The 22,468-nt window shown below is 37.4% G+C and overlaps 1 protein-coding gene across 6 annotated transcripts in view; it reads right to left on the bottom strand.

Annotated features, from left to right (window-relative positions):
* Window positions 1-22,468, bottom strand: part of LOC106869585 (glucoside xylosyltransferase 1) — a 226,839-nt gene that overhangs the window by 1,154 nt on the left and 203,217 nt on the right. For 2 of the 6 annotated variants that reach the window (XR_016243629.1, XR_016243631.1), the window contains one exon: window positions 1,971-2,125. The exons of the other annotated variants lie outside the window; for them this stretch is intronic. The gene's annotated coding sequence lies outside the window, so the exon portion shown is untranslated. The remainder of the gene's footprint in view (window positions 1-1,970; window positions 2,126-22,468) is intronic. 6 annotated transcript variants of the gene reach the window in all.

Here is a 22,468-nt window from a genome sequence, read left to right as displayed (position 1 = left end):
TTGAATTAAAGTTTTTATAACTGAAGAAGCACATAAGTGCTACATGATTTATCAATATAAGCAGGAATATTTTAATTCTAAAAACATGAACAAAAACTTAAGAGTAACATCATTATATACCATATTTACTGGTGAGTAAGATATGCTTCTATTATTTTTCAATGTATCCAAAAATTGTCTAGCATCTAAAACAGCCATATGATGGATGGGAGTCTGAGCACCTTAGAATAGGGAACTGGAAGAGCATATGTCCAGTAAATACAATAATTGTTACTAATAATAAAATATTAGTAGTATAATAAAACAGTAAGAAATATCAGAGATTGTAGGCACAAACTTACAAAAAGTTGCTTACAGTACATTGGCAGTTAAATGGGGATGTCACATCATCTCATTATACCTCCTTCCTCAGCATACATAATTCACACCCAATTGATGCCTTACATTATTTAATGATTCTCTTATCATTAAAAAAACATTAAAAAAAATCTAAATGAAATATTCTATAAAAATGAAAGGAATGTTAAATTTTTATTTGCCTGTCAACTATTTCCAATGAATAGATGACAACATAACTGTGGCTGTGATTTTTTGTGTAACTCTGATCGACCATAGTTTTTTTTTTTTTTGTAACTGTGGCCAATCATAGTTACTCAAAAAACCACAGTAAAAGTTTTATTTCCAGTATGGCAATTCTCTTTTACTAAAATATAAACAATTATACAGTTGATCTGAAAGAAGATAAAGTTGAAATATGATACTTCCATAGTATTGTTTATTTGTGATAGATATATGATTTCATACTTTATTCCTGTATACTGCCACAGCATTATATTTACATGCACAAAATCATACATTTACCCTACAAAACTACTTTAAAATATCTTTCAAGAAGTATATGATGCCATGTACAAAATATGTTTTTTTTTCCCACAGACTATACTTGTAAAACAGGGGTGCATCTTATGTGACAAGCAGGCAAATATTGATAAAAGCCCTATCTTTGATATCTAACTTTCAAACATAAGACCAATTTCAATGTGTATAAACAGAGCATGTATGAGGCAATGGAGTACTGGAGACTCTATGTAATCATTCAATCTGCCAAATCTTTCAAACTGATGAATATACTGAATGAAGTAATCATGCATGTAATCTGTCAGAAAAGAAGACAGGTTGGTCAAAGCTTGAATGTGGTTCAACACACAAACACATTCTAACAGATATGGACACAGTAAGAAAAAGATGAAAACAATGAATGACTATAAAACAAACTTTAAAGTATCTAAAAAGAAAATTGTTTGAAAAAATATTCTCACAAATGCAATCAACAATGTTATTTGTGAGAACTTCACATAAACACAATATTTTGGTAATGAAACACAACCCCCCCCCCCCCACTACAAACAGTAATGCAAGAATTTATTTAAATGTACTATTTGGATAGATTCTATCATTGCACTTTACAACAATGTAATGATACATAGAAACTGCTCTTGGTTAAGTTAAAAAAGTCGATATGAAAGATAAAACAGGTGAGTGATGGGAGAGCATAAAAGAATGTCATTGCCTTCAGTGACTTTCAGATTATTTATTCATCTAAATTTCAATCCTAAGTGTAGTGAGCTCTGATTAGATAGATTGTTAGGGTCATTAGTTATACATTCAATATGGAAGTAAATTTGATTAAGATAAATGTGCACAAAATTTTTCCAACAGTGAGCAAAATTTTCACTTGAGGATTTTGTTTTTGAGCTATTATTTTAAAGAACCAATAAGTGAGTTTGTGATGTTTGATGCAACTCTGTAACAGTAAAAATTCTCCATTCAAATTTTTTCAACTTTCAGAAAACATACAGTTTTTTTATGACCCCTTCCTTTTTTCCTTTCACCTAAGTATATTTTTATATCAAGAAAGGCTACCTGAAATTCACATCATTATACAGGATAAGGTACAATCAACAACTTACCATGTTATTCACACCATGTTATGTAACTTTAGCCCAACAAACAATTGTTTTATTTAAGAATTGGCTATTAAGCAGGCACTTTCTTTAGATCTTTGCATTCTTTTATATTTCCAAGATTTCTTGTGCAACTAGCCGACTGATATTTTTTGTTGTAACTAAAACAACAAAGTAAGAAAGACAAAGATATTGAAGATGTTGAAGTACCACTACTGATATAAACAGAGCATGTATGAGGCAATGAAGTACTGGAGACTCTATGTAATCATTCAATTTGTCAAATCTTTCAAACTGATGAATATACTGAGTGAAGTAATGATGCATGTAATTTGCCAGAAAAGAAGACAGGCTGGTCAAAGCTTTAATGTGGTTCAACACACAGAAACATTCTAACAGATATGGATACAATCAGAAACAGATGAAAACAATAAGTGACTGTATGAAACAAACTTTAAAGCATCTAAAAAGGAAATTGTTTGAAAAAATATTCTCACAAATACAATCAACAATGTTATTTGTGAGAACTTTACATAAACACACAATATTTAGGTAATGAAACAATACTATAAAAAAAAATACTAGATAAGTGATAAAAGTAGGGAGTGGCTTCATCTTTCTGCTCAACATTAAAGTTCTACTTTAAAATATCTCAGCACTTCAGTCAAAAGTTCCACTCAGAATGTTTAAAATATCTCAGCACTTCAATCAAAATAATTACACTTCAATCAAGTTGGACAGATTTCAAATAATAACACCAATGGCTAGGCCTCGTTATGTAATCTGCATCTAGTACAAATGACATTTAAAAACTAATAGAGTACAATATATTAGAAATGCAAAATTTCAAAATGAACTAACTAGCTAAGCAAAATACTAACACACACACACACCTGCTCCTTCATACTTGTTTCTCCATGCAATTGTGGATTACATGAATATATCATTGAAGTATCACTGAACTATTTATTTTTGAAGTCAGGGTTCTCTTATTCCATCAAAAGCATGAGGAAAAAGAAAAATGACAACAAAGTCAATGTGTGTAGCTCAATACTCTTTAGAGAAGCACAAATGTTCAAAACACAGATACACATGCGAGGTCTGATCAAATAAGCATCCAGACTGTTGCCACAGTAATGAAGCTAAAGCATGTAGAGTGAAGCCGCTTGGCACACATTGACCTTGAACTCTAGCTCACTTACTCTGTTTACAGCAGTGCTTAGAAGGAAGGTGTGTAGAGTGTGATCGTCGCATTGACCATGACAGAGAAAGTTATCATGGCGATACCTGTTCAGAGGTTTATGCAAAGTTGCAGGAAGTGTATAAAGAGGAGTGTATGAGCCACACACAAGTGTATGAGTGGTTCAGACGTTTCTAAGATGGCTGACAAAATGTTGATATTGATGAACGTTCTGAGAGACCTGCAACGAGCAGATCTGAGGAAAACATTGCAGATGTGCATGCAGCTGTGAGGGGAAATTAATGAATCACCATCTGTGAGTTATCAGAGGGTATGCAGATTAGTTACCATTCAGTTCAGTCCATTATCATTGAATATTGGGGTATGAGATGCATGTCTGCCAAGTTTGTGCCAAAAACTGCTTTCAGCTGACCAAAAAGATAACCTCAAGTTTCAGTTGTACAAGATCTCCTTGATTGTGTCAAGAATAATGAAAACTTTTTGAAAACTTTGCGTAGGCCTCTGAGCAGGTATTGCCAAGATTTTGGCAAAATTTGATGCAAATTCTCTGCTCAACTTTCCCTGTCGTAGGCAATGCGACAATCGCACACTACACATCTTCCTTCCAAGCACTGCTGTAAACAGCAGAAGTGAGCTAGAATGTTAAAACTTTGTGTGCATGTACAGCAGAGTTCAAGGTCAATCTGTGCCAAGCAGCTTCACTCTGTGTGCTTTAGCTTTGTTACTATTGGCAATAGTAAAATGTAGACACATATATACACACACACACACACTCACATAGTTTCAATTTTCAAAATTCATTCACAAGGTACTTGTTGGTTTGGGGTTATACCAAGTAACCAGTCAGTGGGAGATAACCCAAGACCATGTGAAGTGAATTTCTTACTCTCACAGTCATACCTACACTTATTATGCATTGTATGTATGTACTAATGTACATACGTATATATGTATATGCTACTGCTTCATCATCATCATCACCACCACCACCATCACCATCATCATTTAACTTCCAAGTTACACAGGTCAACAGGATCTGACAAGCTGAAGGACTGTGCCAAGCTCCAGTGACTGCTTTGGCTTGGATTCTAAGGTTGAATGCATTTTTTAATACCCACCACTTTACAGAGTGGAGAGGATGTTTCTTTTCATGGAACTGACAAGTAACTTGCAAGACAAAAAAGCTGCCTTGAGTGAGTGGGGGTGTAGTAGAAAGGGAGGTAGTTTTATGCCAAATGTTAAGAGGATAAAATATGATAGAGGTGTCTTGCTATAGAGGAGATACTGGCTACTTTGCATTACATATGGGTGTGTGGGAGTGAGCTGGAAAAAGAGATAAAGATGGCAGTGATGAGAACTCTCATAGTTCAAGAAAGTGAAAATAAGAAAGACCTCATATTTCAGTGAATTATCAATCATCTCAGTCCTTTGTCATCACCTCTATATGGTACAACTGGAGGATGGTCTTCACTACTTTATCCCGTGTTTGCCTGGATTTTCCAAGTTCCATTCACATTTAACAGTTGTAAGTGTGTGTATATGTTTGCTTGTTGGTGTCTGTATATTTCATGCTGTTTATGTGTTGGATGTGGTTCATTTAATAGTGGGAACTGAAAATGTAAGGAGTTGGAAAAATGCTGCAAAACATTTTATCTGATGCACTAACACTTCTACAAATTTGATGATTAAATATATATATCATACTCTTTTACTTGTTTGAGCCATGCGACTGTGGTCATGCTGGAGCACCACCATGGTCTTTCTGATTTCCTCAATCTGGGATGTTTTACATCACCACTCCTGTATGTGCCTTTGTCCCAGCTGTTGATCCATGTGGTGTATAAGGGAGTTTGATTCCGCTGCCCCTGCCTGCACCTCATGTTAGGCTGTTGATTCATCCGGTGTTGTGGGGAGGAGGATGTCTAGTTCCTTTTTTGATGACATCTACTTCCACCTTATGCAGATTTCTTAATTTTTATGGCAGTGCATTGAAGAGCTGTGGGCCTTTGAACCCTAGTCTATTGCAGTACCTGGTCCTGAATTTAGATGGAGTGGATGGCACCTTTGGTACAATACAATGGCAGTCATTTCTGGCATTTGTATAACACTCAATGCTGAAATTAGGTACTAGCCCTTCCAGAGTTTTCCATATGTAGATTATTGCATATCTCTCACACCTTCATTCCAGGGAATAAAAATGCAGTTTTCTCAGCCTATCCCTGTAGCTCATCCACTGCACTGTTTCAATCTTTTTAGTGTAGTGGTGTTAGTTTGGCACTATGTGGTGACAATAACCAGGAGTAGTAGTCCAGGCGGCTGAGAACAAAGGGTCTCCACAGGGTCAACATAGTTTCTTAGTCTCTTGTCTTGAAGGACCTCATTATCCATCCTGCCAGTTGTTTGCACTTTGCTGCCACCTTGGTAATGTGCATATAAAATGATGCATCATTGCACATACTGATCCCCAAGTCTTTCACTGCCAGTGATTCTGGGATTGTAGTGCCTTTAGGTCCTGTATATGCAGGCTGTAGTGCATTTGTGAATTGATAGTGCAGGGCTTGAAATTTCCCAGCATTAAACTGCATATTGAATTCAGGTCCCGCTGTAAGCATGTGACGTCATCTTGATTTTTTATTGCCTGCGATAATTTTGTATCATTGGCATAGCTAGTGACAATAGCTGTCCAAGTGACTGTACATGTCTAAGAGGGCTATCATGAACAGTAATGGCCCCAGAACAGCTCCCTGGGGAACACCACTTAGGATTTGAGTTTCTTCAGAAAGGGTACCATTGACTGCAACTACCTAACTTCTGTCTTTAAGGAAGTCATGCAGCCACTCTCCCAGTTTACCAGCAATGCCAAGGTCTTGTAGCTTATGACATGTAACACTTTGATCTACCTTACCAAATGCCTTTGTAAGATTAAGGTATACAATGCTGACATCTGAATAGTCAAGCAGCTGTTTCAAAACCCAGTCATAGTGCTGTATGAGTTGTTTGAGGCAGCTTCTCCCTGAATGAAAGTCATGCTGAGTATTGTTCAGTAGGTCATTTTCTTCTAGGAACATTATCAACATTATCTGATGATTCGCTCCATGACTTTTCTGATATGTGAAGTCAGAGAGATTGGCATATAGTTTTTGGCTTCTGCTCTGCTTCCACCTTTGTGGATAGGGCATATAATGCCTTCTTTCAGCTTTTTAGGAAATTTACCACTTACAAGGAAACTTTGGAAAAGTATCTGAAGTGGTTTCGCTAAAGCCTTCTTGCATGACTTCAGGAGAATAGCTGGGAAGCCATCAGGACCAGTTGTGGAGCATGAGCTAATTTCATCTATGGCTGCTGTTACATCTGTTTCCTCAATGTTGATGTAATCGATGGCTGGTGCCTCCTTTTTTAGAGCTGCAATATTAAAGAATTCAGCCGGATTTTTTATATGCATGTGTCCAAGACACTTTTAAATTGTTCACTGAGTATCTCACTTACCCTTCCTGGATCCGCAGTCAGTGAGTCATTCCCTTGGAACAATGGTCCTATTTTATATTGTATTGTGGCTGTTTCCTTTGTGAATTTCTAGAAAGCTTTGGGATTTGTTTTTATGCTTTCGACAGCTCTCTTCTCTCTCTGCTCTTTCTTTTTCATGAGAGAGTTTGATCTTGGTTTTGATTTCTAGGAGTGTCCATATTAAAATAGACTTCTCTCTATCCTTCAGTTGTCTATTCAACCTCTTGAAACCTTTGACCTGCATCTCGTAAGGATTTTTCTGTCCCTGGGAATTTTGTTTATTAGTATGCTGACCTTTCTTTTGGGGGTATATAGTTTGCACTATTAACATAAACTGGCTGAGTTCCAAGTCAATGTCTTGCATACATAGAATATTGAACCAGTTTTATTTGTGGATCCCTTTGCGGATTGATTCCCATTTTGCTTTGTAGAAATTCAGGTTGGATAAGACTTGAGTCCTCCTGATAGGGTAGATACCAACAGTTTGCTTAGGACCATAAGTAGTCCAACAATGTTGTGATATAAGAGTGCTGTTGGTGTCACCTTCACATTATAGATAAAGTCCACATTATTTGTGAAGCAGAGGTCCAACATATTGTTTTCCCTGGTTAGCTGGAGTATCACTTGTTCCATGAACAACATATTAAAAATTTCAATTAATGACTCTACATGCTTTTGCTCATGTGACATCCTATAAAGAATGTGATCTTCTGGCCATTTAACATGTGGGAGGTTGAAGTCACCCAAGAAAAATATGTTGATGTTCTGATCTAGGTTTGTTAATACCTCTTCCATGTGTTTGAGGCTATCCTCAAATTTTCCATCATATTTTGTGGTATTCGGCGGATGATATATTGTGCATACAGCTACATCACCTTGCCATCATCGACACCAGTTTTCCATACTGGGATGAATTGGATATACCCAAAAAAGACACACACACACGCGCGAGTACTCAAGTCATCAATAATGATAGAAAGTGTTTCACTAAACTTTGTGATAATTACAACATTTCGGTTTTGTATGAATATTCAACTTTTCCAACTGCAGGTATTATTGAAAAATGTACACGATGTAAGTTCTTAATGAGAGTATGAGGATGTAAATAAAATACCAAAATAACAGGAATATGACAAAATTATGCTTATCACTCCCCAAATATTATATAGGTTTGATTATTTTTAATACATACAATAAGTTGTAGTCAATGAGTTCAATGTGAGCAGCCAAGTATCTTTTCCACAGTAAGAAATCTGTTCAAGCCCCTTCCTTTATACTTTAACCTTTCATCACGTAACATAAACCTGTCTTCTTCTTTATCATAGCCCCATTCAGCTGATAAGGATCTTAGTCTAGCAAGCTAAATGGCAACCCCACAAGTGCTAGTACCACAAAAAAAAAAATAGCACCCAGAGCTCTGTGAAGTGGTCGGCTTTAGGAAGGGAATCCAAGTGGAGAAACCATACCAAAACAAACTCTGGAATATGATGCAGTTCTGTGACTCATTGGATCCTGTGAAATCATCCAACACAGGCCAGCATGGAGGATGGATATTAAAAGATGTATATATAAATATAAATTAGAAATGGAAACCAAAACAATAAATTGAACAATTAAATAATCTAATTAAATGATAAATTCACTTCAATTTAATTATTTTATCACTGCAGAGATGCCCCATCAGGAATCACTGCAGAGATGCTCAAAATATCTGACAGTGTCGGCTATAGCCTAGACACCCGTATTGCGAACCAGGTGATACACAAAGGAGTCATACCCAATGACTAGTGTAGCAGCACCATAGTCAACTGCTACAAAGGTAAAGGTGACACTTTAGATACAAATAATTACAGAGGCATCAAGCTGATAGATCAGGTAATGAAAGTCACTGAGAGGGTCATAGCCCAACTAATTAGGGAGTGAATCAATTTAGATGAGATGCAGTTTGGGTTCGTGCCAGGGAAAAGCACCACTGATGCTATATTTCTGGTAAGACAGCTGCAGGAGAAATACCTAGCCAAGGATAAACCTCTGTACCTGGCTTTCGTTGACATGGAGAAAGCCTTTGACAGGGTCCCCCGATCCCTTATCTGGTGATCAATGAGGAAACTTGGGATAGAAGAATGGTTAGTGAGAGCTGTGCAAGCCATGTACAGAGATGCTATCAGTAAGGTGAGGGTTGGAAATGAGTACAGTAATGAATTCCGGGTAGAAGTAGGGGTCCACCAAGGCTCTGTCCTCAGCCCACTCCTATTTATCATAGTCCTCCAGGCGATAACAGAGGAATTCAAGTCAGGATGCCCCTGGGAGCTCCTCTATGCTGATGACCTCGTACTAATTGCTGAGTCACTATCAGAACTAGAGGAGAAGTTTCAGGTGTGGAAGTAGGGACTAGAATCGAAGGGCCTTAGAGTAAACCTAGCTAAAACCAAAGTCCTAATAAGTAGGAAGGTAGATAAAACACAAACCCCTTCAGGTAGATGGCCCTGTTCAATATGTAGAAAAGGTGTAGGTAGTAACTCTATAAGATGTACCCAGTGCAAGCTATGGACACATAAGAGGTGCAGCAATATCAAAGACAGGTTAACTAGGAAGTTAGTTTTTGTATGTGGCAGATGTTCAGGTGCAATAAACACTGTAAACAAACAGGAAACAACTTCTGCCACATTCCAGGGAGAAAAACTAGAGGTAGTTGATAGCTTCCGCTATTTGGGTGACCAAGTTAGTAGTGGGGGTGGGTGCGCTGAAAGTGTAGCTGCTAGAATAAGAATAGACTGGGCAAAGTTCAGAGAGCTCTTACCTCTGCTGGCGACAAAGGGACTCACACTCAGAGTAAAAGGCAGACTGTACTGTATGACGTATGTGTACGAACAGCCAAGCTACATGGCAGTGAAACATGGGCTGTGACTGCTGAGGATATGCGTAAGCTCGCAAGGAATGAAGCCAGTATGCTCCGATGGATGAGTAATGTCAGTGTGCATACCTGACAGAGTGTATGTATCTTGATAGAAAAGTTGAACATAAGAAGCATCAGCTGTGGCGTGCAAGAGAGACGATTGCGCTGGTATGGACATGTGGCGAGAATGGATGAGGATAGCTGCGTGGAAAAGTGCCACACCCTAACAGTTGCAGGAACCCTTGGAAGAGGTAGGCCCAGGAAGACCTGGGCTGAGGTGGTGAAGCAAGACCTTCGAACATTGGGCCTCACCGAGGCAATGACTTCTGACTGAGACCTTTGGAAATATGCTGTGCATGAGAAGACCCGGCAAGCCAAGTGAGACCTAAATCCAAGATCTCTGCCAGGGGTGTAGCCAGCCCACTTATGCGTACCTTTCCTTCTTTGGACACTAAACTCCGCTTGCGAAGACCTGTTGAGGCAAGTGAAATCGTAATTAAACTAAATTCGACGACTGGCACCCATACCAACGTCGTCTCCTGCATTGGACATGAAACTCAGCTTGCGAAGACTTATTGGGGCAAGCGAAAGCGAAATCGGGATGGCAACTGTGCCCAGCGTCGCCTTTCTGACACTTGTGCCCATGACATGTGTAATGGAGTTTCGAGCGAGATCGTTACCAGTGCTCCTTGACTGTCTCTTGTGTGGGTGGCACATAAAATACACCATTTCGAGCATGGCCGTTGCCAGTACCGCCTGACTGGCCTAATGCAGGTGGCACGTAAAAGCACCCACTACACTCTCAGAGTGATTGGGGTTAGGAAGGGCATCCAGCTGTAGAAACTCTGCCAAATCAGATTGAAGCCTGGTGTAGCCATCCGGTTTCACCAGTCCTCAGTCAATCGTCCAACCCAACCTAGCATGGAAAGCGGACATTAAACAAGGATGATGATGATGATGATGATGATGAAATGACACATCTCATAAATTACAGCTGTTTCCACTTCAATAATAAAACCAAGTTTTTCGAGAATAATAAAATACCATTTAAATATAATGAAGTCTCATCAGATCGACATATCTTCTTAAATATTTTACGGAAAATAGCAACTGAAAATCTTTATAACTGCTAACACTTAAAAAAAACTGAAATTATGTAAATTCCTAAATTTAAATCTATTAGTATCTAGTTCTATAACTGATTTTGTTGCATAATACACACATTCATATATATATATTTATATATATATTGATATATATTTATAGATGTACTTATGTATATATAAACATATACTCTTTTACACTTTTATTTGTTTCAGTCATTTGACTGTGGCCATGCTAGAGCACCGCCTTTAGTCGAGCAGATCGACCCCAGGACTTATTCTTTGGAAGCCTAGTACTTATTCCATCAGTCTCTTTTGCCGAACCATGAAGTTATAGGGACGTAAACACACCAGAATTGGTTGTCAAGCGATGTTGGGGGGACAAACACAGACACACAAACATATACACACACATACATACATATATATATATATACATATATACGACGGGCTTCTTTTCAGTTTCCATCTACCAAATCCACTCACAAGGCTTTGGTTGGCCCGAGGCTATAGTAGAAAGTACTTGCCCAAGGTGCCACACAGTGGGACTGAACCCGGAACCATGTGGTTGGTAAGCAAGCTACTTACCACACAGCCACTCCCACGCCTATGTATATAAATATATCTATATGAATGTGTGTATTATGCAACAAAATCAGTTATAGAACTAGGTACAAATAGATTTAAATTTAGGAATTTATGTAATTTCAGTTAGATTATTTATTTATGAGTAAGCTTGCTCTCATAAAGCGTTTTTTTTTTTAAAAGTATTAACAGTTATAAAAATTTTCAGTTGCTATTTTTCATGAAATATTTGAGAAGATATGTCAATCTGATGAAACCTCATTATATTTAAACGATATTTTATTATTCTTAAAAAACTTGGTTTTATTAATGGAAACAGCTGTAATTTATGAGATGTGTCAGTTGTTTGTATAAAATAATTAAATTGAAGTGAATTTATCATTTAATGATTAAATTATTTAATTGCTCAACTTATTGTTTTGATTTCCATTTCTAATTTATATTTATATATTGATAAACTGTATGTTTATTTTATTTGTTTACCTATTTGTTAAGAGTGATAGTTCATAACATTGTTATTGATATAGGTAAAAAAAAACCCAGTAAATTCTTTGGATATTTAATATCTCTTAAGTGGTTATTTAACACCTAGCTAAATTGTTATATAAATATATATATAACAAATAGTAGAGATGGAAAATGGAATATACAAGAAATTTTATTGCTCACAACGATTGTTTCGACTCATCTTGCATTGACCCCTTAAAGGTGAGATACTGTACAACTGGTTGTGGTGTATCCCTATTTTTCTTATTTAATCCCTGTCATTGATTTACTACTAAATACATGTATACAAATGTCTATAATATTGCAATTGAATCAGACTTTTGCCATTCCTGCCCAACAGCTTAAATCTATGGTCACTAACAACATGTGGTATTAAACTGAGTGAAACAGATTTATTTGACAAGACACTCCTTGTAAAATCATTTGACAAGTTGCTTCTGCACTGAGGGATGCACCACAACCAGTTGTACAGTATCCCACACACAAAGGATTGATGCAGGATGGGTTGAAACAATTATTGTGAACAATAAAGTCCTCATATATTCCATTTTCTATCTCTACCATTTGTTAGATATTCAACAAACACTGAGGAATTCCTGAGGTAGTCATAGGGCAGTGAACATGCTTCACTAAGTACATACTCATTGCTTAAATAATTAATTATATGTGTGTGTATTTATGCATGCGTGTATGCATGAATTTTTACATTTCATGCTAAGCTGAGCTAAATTTGCTGCTTCCTGTGCTTATGGAATTCCAGAGCAAGAGCTGAACATTATGTACACAAGGATTGGCTGATCCGAGATGAAATTGAGCAAGGAAACCACATCATGCACAAACCACTTGTGAAAAGTGATAGAATTTTTTTTACCACCTTTGTATATTAAACTTGGTTTGTTTAAGCAATTTGTGAAAGCCTTGGACAAGGAATCCTCCACATTTTCATATCTTGCAGAAAAGTTCCATTCCCTGAGTCAAGCTAAAATTAAAGAAGGTTTCTTCATAGGTCTCCAAATTCGAAAACTTGTACTTGATGAAACCTTCATAACATATCTCAAGAAAAAAGAGAAGCTTGCCTTTGAGTCATTCAAGAAAGTTTGCGATAACTTCCTGGGCAACCATCGTTCAGAAAATTGTGAATGATCTGCCAAGTCATTATCATGATATAGGATGTAACATTCTCTAAAAGTTCATGTGCCTCACTCTCATTTGGATTTTTTTGCAGAAAATCTTGGTGATGTGAGTGATGAACATGGCGAAAGATTCCATCAGGATATTTCAGTGATAATTCAAAGGAAAATGGAACCCTGGCATGTTGGCAGACTACTGCTGGGCTATAAAAAAAAGATCACACTCCGCGTAAGAGACTTAGAAGAACAAAAGTTGTTTAAACTGACAGGTGTGTTTTTAATTCATAACCAATATATGCTTTGTTATACCAACTAAATTTTTGTTTTGTTTTTTGTAACTATCAGTATTTGTAATGTTGTGTTCAATACACCATATTATGCAATATATTATAAAGCCTATGGTTCATGGTACAGGAAAACGGTACCTAATCTGGAGAAATAAAGGTCAGAATCAGAATCAGGACAATTTTTGACCCAAAAACAAGTCTTACCTAACTTGTACTTTTTTTAAACCTGAAATTTGTTGCACAGTGAATTCAACAGTTTATTCTATTAGTATATATGTAATGTAAAAACATTATTTATTGAATGAAAATTTTTTTAAATACCCATATAATTTTTGAATAGCTGTGAGAAGAGCCTAGAAAGTTGGGTAATTACTATTAGAAGACGAGGAGAAAAAAAAAGGTACTGACAAGTACTTGAGACTTGCACCTTATTCACAGTTTCCAAATACTCTGTACCACTAAGCCAATATACACACAAACAAGTTGCACGAGTGACTTCAACAGTGACACACACATACCAATACACACTCACGCATACACATAGATACCATACACACAAATGAAAGGCAATGAATGTGCATATGTGTGTGTGCTGTTCACTGAGAAAACTTTGTGCTGCATCACTTTTGTGAAGTTTTGTCAGTGAACACATGGTTTTAAAGCAACGAAGATATTTTGACACAAATGAAATTTTAATGTTGAAGTGAAACTGGTACTACTTAAATACAGAGGTCCCTTAATCGTTTCTACTTAAATACAAGTGTTACATACAAAACATTTTAAATGTACAGTGTGGACGTGTAATGACACCTAACCCTAAAAACTAACCCTCCCCTTCATATTGTTATGTAGATGCTTGGAACCTCTGTATCTAAGCAGGACCTCTGTATTTAGGTAGTGCTGTGAAACTAATAGTTTTTGTGTGTTCTTGAATGGCTTACAAACATCTTCCATGCTGCAATTGCTTTTTATTGAAATAAAAAGCACACGATCTCAGACTAAGTCACTTGCTATGCAAGTACATCTCCTTAATTTTTTTAAATCAGTGGATAAATGCCAGCAATGACCTTTTCAGGCTGTCCAATATTTTAATTTCTGAACAGAAACAATTGGGGGCAGGGAGTGGAGTTGTAAAAAATTCATAATTTCTCAAATTTTCTTTTTTTATAGCATATAAATGTATTTATGGGGGGAAAATATTGAAAAACATTAATACATGCGAGAGTTATAAAGAGATGAGGAGGGTTGTCTTTGGATATGCTACAAACAACAGCCAAATCGCCCTTAAATCACTCACTTTTCCCTCTGAAAATATTGACAATTAAAAAAAATTTTTTTACTAAAAATGCTCTTCCCATTTAGCTTCATTACTATGGCAATAGTCCAAATACTTATTGATCAGACCAAGTATGTATGTGTATGTATATATATACATATATATATATATATATATATATATATATATATATATATATATATATATATATATATATATCGCTCCGGCAGACACTCTAGCCAAATCGACTACATCCTCGCCAGAAATAGGGAAAGAGGGCGGCTTATAAATGCCAAAACCTACCCTGGCGAAGAATGTACCCCACAACATAGATTAGTAGTTAGCGACTTTGGGATCAAGGCAAAATGGGTGCCCAGAATTAGACAGGCTTGGAGGAGAAGGGTGTGGAAGCTTAAAGACCCTGCAAACGGACAGAGACTTAGAGACAAGTTACTTGAAGCATTTAACGAAATAGAAGGGGATATAGCATCATACAACGTGGAAGACAATTGGAGATTTCTGCGGGACAACCTGTTGAAAGCCACCGACCAGATTTGTGGGTGGTGTAAGGTCCCCTCCCGACCCAGAGTAACGTGGTGGTGGAACAAGGAGGTAGACAGGGCTATTAGACAAAAGAAACAGGCTTGGAAGGACTGGAAGAACGGTGGTAGCAGGGAATTGTACCAATGTGCCAGAAGGGAGGCTAGGCGACAGGTTTATTTAGCCAGAGGGGAAGCAGATAAGGAAAGATTTGCCAATGTTCTGCGCCGTGAGGACCAAAGACTCGAGGTATTTCGTGTTGCAAGACAGTGTAGGAGAGAGAATAGTGATGTAGGAGAAAAATGTGTTCGCATGGATGATGGTACGCTTGCATTAAATGAGGATGCAAAGAAAGAGGTCTGGAGATGCCACTACGATAGATTGCTTAATAAAGAGAATGAATGGGAGAAAGAGAGCCTGCCGTATGTCGACCCAATAGAGGGACCAGCTATCCGAGTTGATAGTACCAGGGTAGATAAAGCAATTAAGAGTATGAAGACCGGGAAAGCCCCCGGCCCATCAGGAATCACTGCAGAGATGCTCAAAATATCTGGCAGTGTTGGCTATAGCCTAGTCACCCGTATTACGAACCAGGTGATACACGAAGGAGTCATACCCAATGACTGGTGTAGCAGCATCATAGTCAACTGCTACAAAGGTAAAGGTGACGCTTTAGATACAAATAATTACAGAGGCATCAAGCTGTTAGATCAGGTTATGAAAGTTACAGAGAGGGTCATAGCCCAACTAATTAGGGAGCGAATCAATTTAGATGAGATGCAGTTTGGGTTCGTGCCAGGTAAAAGCACTGCTGATGCCTTATTTCTAGTGAGACAGTTGCAGGAGAAATACCTAGCTAAGGATAAACCTCTGTACCTGGCTTTCGTTGACATGGAGAAAGCCTTTGACAGGGTCCCCCGATCCCTTATCTGGTGGTCAATGAGGAAACTTGGGATAGAAGAATGGTTAGTGAGAGCTGTGCGAGCCATGTACAGAGATGCTGCCAGTAAGGTGAGGGTTGGAAATGAGTACAGCAATGAATTCCGGGTAGAGGTAGGGGTCCACCAAGGTTCCGTCCTCAGCCCCCTCTTATTTATCATAGTCCTCCAGGCAATCACAGAGGAGTTCAAGACAGGTTGCCCCTGGGAGCTCCTCTATGCTGATGACCTTGCCCTAATTGCGGAGTCACTATCAGAACTAGAGGAGAAGTTTCAGGTGTGGAAGCAAGGTCTAGAATTGAAGGGCCTTAGAGTCAACCTAGCTAAAACCAAAATCCTAATAAGTAGGAAGGTAGATAAAACACAAACCCCTTCAGGTAGATGGCCCTGCTCAGTATGTAGAAAAGGAGTAGGTAGTAACTCTATAAGATGTACCCGGTGCAAGCTATGGACACATAAGAGGTGCAGCAACATCAAAGGCAGGTTAACTAGCAAGTTAGTTTTTGTTTGTGGCAGATGTTCAGGTGCAATAAAGACTGTAAACAAACAGGAAACAACTTCTATCTCATTCCAGGGTGAAAAACTAGAGGTAGTCGATAGCTTCCGCTATCTGGGTGACCAAGTTAGTAGTGGGGGTGGGTGCGCTGAAAGTGTAGCTGCTAGAATAAGAATAGCCTGGGCAAAGTTTAGAGAGCTCTTACCCCTGCTGGCGACAAAGGGACTCTCACTCAGAGTAAAAGGCAGACTGTATGACGCATGCGTACGAACAGCCATGCTACATGGCAGTGAAACATGGGCTGTAACTGCTGAGGACATACGTAAGCTCGCAAGGAATGAAGCCAGTATGCTCCGTTGGATGTGTAATGTCAATGTGAATACCCGTCAAAGTGTAAGTATCTTGAGAGAAAAGCTGAACATTAGAAGCATCAGTTGTGGCGTGCAAGAGAGACGATTGCGCTGGTATGGACATGTGGTGAGAATGGATGAGGATAGCTGCGTGAAAAAGTGCCACACCCTAACAGTTGAGGGAACCCGTGGAAGAGGTAGGCCCAGGAAGACCTGGGCTGAGGTGGTGAGGCAAGATCTTCGTACATTGGGCCTCACCGAGGCGATGACTACTGACCGAGACCTTTGGAAATGTGCTGTGCGTGAGAAGACCAGGCAAGCCAAGTAAGATCGTTGCCAGTGTCCCTGGACTGGTTCTTGTGCGGGTGGCACATGAGATGCACCATTTTGAGCGTGGCCGTTGCCAGTACCGCCTGACTGGCTCCCGTAGGATTTTCGAGCGAGATCGTTGCCAGTGCCCCTGGACTGGTTTGTGCGGGTGGCACATAAAAGACACCATTTCGAGCGTGGCCGTTTTCGTGCGGGTGACACATAAAAGCACCCACTACACTCTCTGAGTGGTTGGAGTTAGGAAGGGCATCCAGCTGTAGAAACTCTGCCAAATTAGACTGGAGCCTGGTGTTGCCATCCGGTTTCACCAGTCCTCAATCAAATCGTCCAACCCATGCTAGCATGGAAAGCGGACGCTAAACGATGATGATGATGATGATGATGATGATATAGGAGAGTATTGTAGTTTGCTTGAAGCAATGTGTATTGTTTGTAAAGAATAAAAAGTTTAGAATGGTACAACAATGCACTATAGAACAAAAAATGGACTATATACCTGTTGTAATTTGGTTATCTATAGTCCGATGATATTTCGGAATTATAATTCCTTCTTCAGATCTTCTTAGCTGGAGTGTCTGCTATAAACTTTATAAAGTTTATAGCAGAGACTCCAGCTAAGAAGATCTGAAGAAGGAATTATAATTCCGAAATATCATCGGACTATAGATAACCAAATTACAACAGGTATATAGTCCATTTTTTGTTCTATAGTGCATTGTTGTACCATTCTAAACTTTTTATTCTTTATATATATATATATATATATACACCCACAAACATGTATACACACATTTACCCCTTACTATATATATATATATATATACATATATATATATATATATTATAAAGGAGAAAGCTGTTTATTAATTAGGTAATTGTTACTAAAAGAAAGCAATTATTTTTAAAAGCTTGTCAGTTTGGAAATTCTTTTGTGAATTCATGTTCCAAGAAATTTCCTGTAATTTCAATTTCTGAAGTTTATTAAAATATTGGAACTACAAGTTTTTCACAAATTTAAATATTCGTTGCATTTACTGCAGAATAGATTTTAATGTTTAATAAACAATATTCGTTGCAGGCGAAATTTTCCATTTTCATTTGCAACAATCCCTCACTCTCGCCTCTATTTTCATTAATGATAATTTAATATATATTCATTTCAATATTTTCATTTCAAGTTTTAATTTGCTATTTGCAAAACCCACAGTTCAATCTTTATATGTAATGTAAAAAAATTATTTATTGAATGAATGATAACAGTAACAATGGAAGTCTAAATAATAATAGTAATAATACAAACATTAATGGCTGTTCGTACGCATGCGTCATACGGTCTGCCTTTTACTCTGAGTGAGAGTCCTTTTGTCGCCAGCAGGGGTAAGAGCTCTCTAAACTTTGCCCAGGCTATTCTTATTCTAGCAGCTACACTTTCAGCGCACCCACCCCCACTACTAACTTGGTCACCCAGATAGCGGAAGCTATCGACTACCTCTAGTTTTTCACCCTGGAATGAGATAGAAGTTGTTTCCTGTTTGTTTACAGTCTTTATTGCACCTGAACATCTGCCACAAACAAAAACTAACTTGCTAGTTAACCTGCCTTTGATGTTGCTGCACCTCTTATGTGTCCATAGCTTGCACCGGGTACATCTTATAGAGTTACTACCTACTCCTTTTCTACATACTGAGCAGGGCCATCTACCTGAAGGGGTTTGTGTTTTATCTACCTTCCTACTTATTAGGATTTTGGTTTTAGCTAGGTTGACTCTAAGGCCCTTCAATTCTAGACCTTGCTTCCACACCTGAAACTTCTCCTCTAGTTCTGATAGTGACTCCGCAATTAGGGCAAGGTCATCAGCATAGAGGAGCTCCCAGGGGCAACCTGTCTTGAACTCCTCTGTGATTGCCTGGAGGACTATGATAAATAAGAGGGGGCTGAGGACGGAACCTTGGTGGACCCCTACCTCTACCCGGAATTCATTGCTGTACTCATTTCCAACCCTCACCTTACTGGCAGCATCTCTGTACATGGCTCGCACAGCTCTCACTAACCATTCTTCTATCCCAAGTTTCCTCATTGACCACCAGATAAGGGATCGGGGGACCCTGTCAAAGGCTTTCTCCATGTCAACGAAAGCCAGGTACAGAGGTTTATCCTTAGCTAGGTATTTCTCCTGCAACTGTCTCACTAGAAATAAGGCATCAGCAGTGCTTTTACCTGGCACGAACCCAAACTGCATCTCATCTAAATTGATTCGCTCCCTAATTAGTTGGGCTATGACCCTCTCTGTAACTTTCATAACCTGATCTAACAGCTTGATGCCTCTGTAATTATTTGTATCTAAAGCGTCACCTTTACCTTTGTAGCAGTTGACTATGATGCTGCTACACCAGTCATTGGGTATGACTCCTTCGTGTATCACCTGGTTCGTAATACGGGTGACTAGGCTATAGCCAACACTGCCAGATATTTTGAGCATCTCTGCAGTGATTCCTGATGGGCCGGGGGCTTTCCCGGTCTTCATACTCTTAATTGCTTTATACTGTTAATTATGTGTATGGGGATATATATGTGTAGGTGGGTATGTATGTATGTGTATATGTATGTATGTATATAGATGGTTGTATATACATGTGTGCATGTATTTTTTATTTATGTGTTTCAGCCAAGTGGCTGCGGTCATGCTGGTGCACCACCGTGAAAATATGTATATATATATATATTATTATATATGCATGAGTATGTATATGATTATGGACTATGATGTGCAACCCCATTATATAACCAAGGATTGGATTGATTGATTAATTAATTCATTGGTTATTTAATTGACTGGTTAATTGGTTGGCTGATTAATAAGATGTTCAAGCTATTTAAATCTAGAGTTACCTCCCTTCGCTTTTTTATTTATAAATAATACCCCCAACTCCACCACATCTCTTAAATATAACATTAAAAGTAATTAGATATATAAATAGATGGATAGATAATTTTAGGACTAAAGTGACTAAGGGGTTTATTAATTAAGTGACTCAACAATATTACATGGAATCTTGCATTTTAGGCATTTGTCAGATAGAGTCCTGCATTTGAAACAATTTGTCAGATATAATAGATTTTGAACATAATTTGAGGCAGTTTGTCAGATATAACAGATTCTGAATATATTTTTACTGATAATGACAACAATTTGGTAATATGCTTATTTGTTGATTTGAATTATACTTCATCACATTATATTACATGAACAATCACGATTTTAATTCAGTATTCATCACAACTGTCTAATGAATGGAAATGTGAAACTGAGTAACAGTTTTGTGATAATTCTGCAGCTTTAATAAAAACATATTACTCAGCCTTAGGTATTTTATGTGCTTACTTATGTACATATTGCTCCTTTTCTAAGTTTAAGTGACTCTCCATAAGAGGGAAAACAAACAACTGGAAAATGGAACTCTACCCACTCAATTTTCCAATGAAAAATATTCCTATTCCACTGAATAAGCAATATTTGAAATGCTTGATGGAGAAAACAGAGGACTTCATTCATAGAATGAAATGGCGAGCACATTTCTTCAACAAGAAAGGACAACAAAAAAAACACAAACAAGTACAGATTTAAGTCTAGTAAAAATCTACCCCCTATTAAAAAATTAGAGTCTTTTAAAACGGACTTGTTTGAACTGGTAAGAAAAATTAAATTTTTTGTCTTATCTAACTTCAGTTAGATAAGACAAAAAATTTATAAGCAGTTGATAAAAACCTTTATAACAGGCTCCTATCAAATGGCATTACAAACACATACAAAAAGGACAAACAATAATTTATATAGAGAGGTGGACATTGAAGTAAGAAGAATCACTTCCAACCTTAACATTAGTGATAGAATAGAATGTCTTCCCCCATGTAAGCTCTTTATTACCCTTAAGGACCGTAAAGCTAATTTTAATAGAAACCCAAAATGTAGATTAATTAATCCAGCAAAAGTAGAGATAGGATTAATTAGCAAAAACATCTTAGATAAAATGAGTAGAGTCTTAGATTTACAACTTTGGAATGACAGTAGGTCTGTTACAGACTGGTTTAAGGGTATCAGCAATAAGAATAACTCTAAATTTATGCAGTTTGATACAGTGGACTTTTACCCATCTATATCCAGATCTCTACTTAAAGCATTAGCAATTCTGACATTGACATAATTTAGCATGCCAGGGAATCTTTCCTTTCTTTACAATTCAACTTGAGTCAAAAAGAATGGAGATTCCTTATTCGATTTGCTAATGGGTGCACATGACAGAGCAGAATTATGCATGTTAATTGATATTTACATCCTATACAATTTACATTTACAACTTCCTTTTTTAAATGCAGGATTATATACGGACAATGGCCTTACAGTCACCCACAATATGAACAGGCATGAACTTAATGGCTTTAGGAAGAATCTTATTGCTCTTCTAAAGAATGATCTTAAAAGTTACAATAAGTACAAACCTTAGTAGTATTAAATTCTTAGATATTAATCTATATTTAGAATCAGATAGTTTTAAGCCCTTTTGTAAGTCTAATTGAAAGGCTATACTATAGTGATAAAGGGTTCAATTGTCCACCAGTCATTCTTAGGAACATGGTTAACAACATAGGAAAGTGGATTTCACCCCTATCGAATGCTGCCCTTTATCATAATAATGCTTTGAATAGCATTGAATTTTCAGAGGAGATCTAATATATTTGTAACCATATACTTGTGTGCATGCACCTATCAGAGTACCGTATAAATGTATGTATGCATTCATGAGTGTATATGTATATGCTTATGAGTGTGTATATATATATATATATATATATATATCTTTACATCTATGTGTATGTTTATGTGTACTGCATGTTCATGTCCATGAGGGTATTTGTATGTGTACATTTATGTGGACTACATGTTCATATGTGTATGTGGGTATATGGGTATATGTGGATGTCTGAGGTGAGTGTGTGTCTTTATGCATGAGTATGTAAGATTCATACCACGCTGTGTAGTGCTTGTATATGTAGACATATAAGGTTAATACAGTGTATATGTATGCATGGGCATATATGACTACTTTCATGCCTTTTGTACCCCTCTCTTTACTGGTCCTTGATTGAAATGCTGTATGGGAGTGAGGAAATTGTACTTCATTGAATTTAATACAGGATACACCAAGGTATCTATCTATCTATCTCTATCGCTCTCTCTCTCTCTCTCTCTCTCTCTCTCTATATATATATATATATATATATATATATATATATTTATATATACCAGAGTAAGCACATAAATGTGCAACAAGGTGAAAAAAAGAGTACTCAAATACCAGAGGT

The sequence above is a fragment of the Octopus bimaculoides genome, chromosome 11 (genome assembly GCF_046866305.1).
Source record: "Octopus bimaculoides isolate indiv1 chromosome 11, ASM4686630v1, whole genome shotgun sequence".
NCBI classification, from domain to species: Eukaryota; Metazoa; Mollusca; class Cephalopoda; order Octopoda; family Octopodidae; genus Octopus; species Octopus bimaculoides.
Note: the sequence above shows the minus strand (reverse complement) of the source record. Positions and strands in the feature narration are given on the sequence as shown.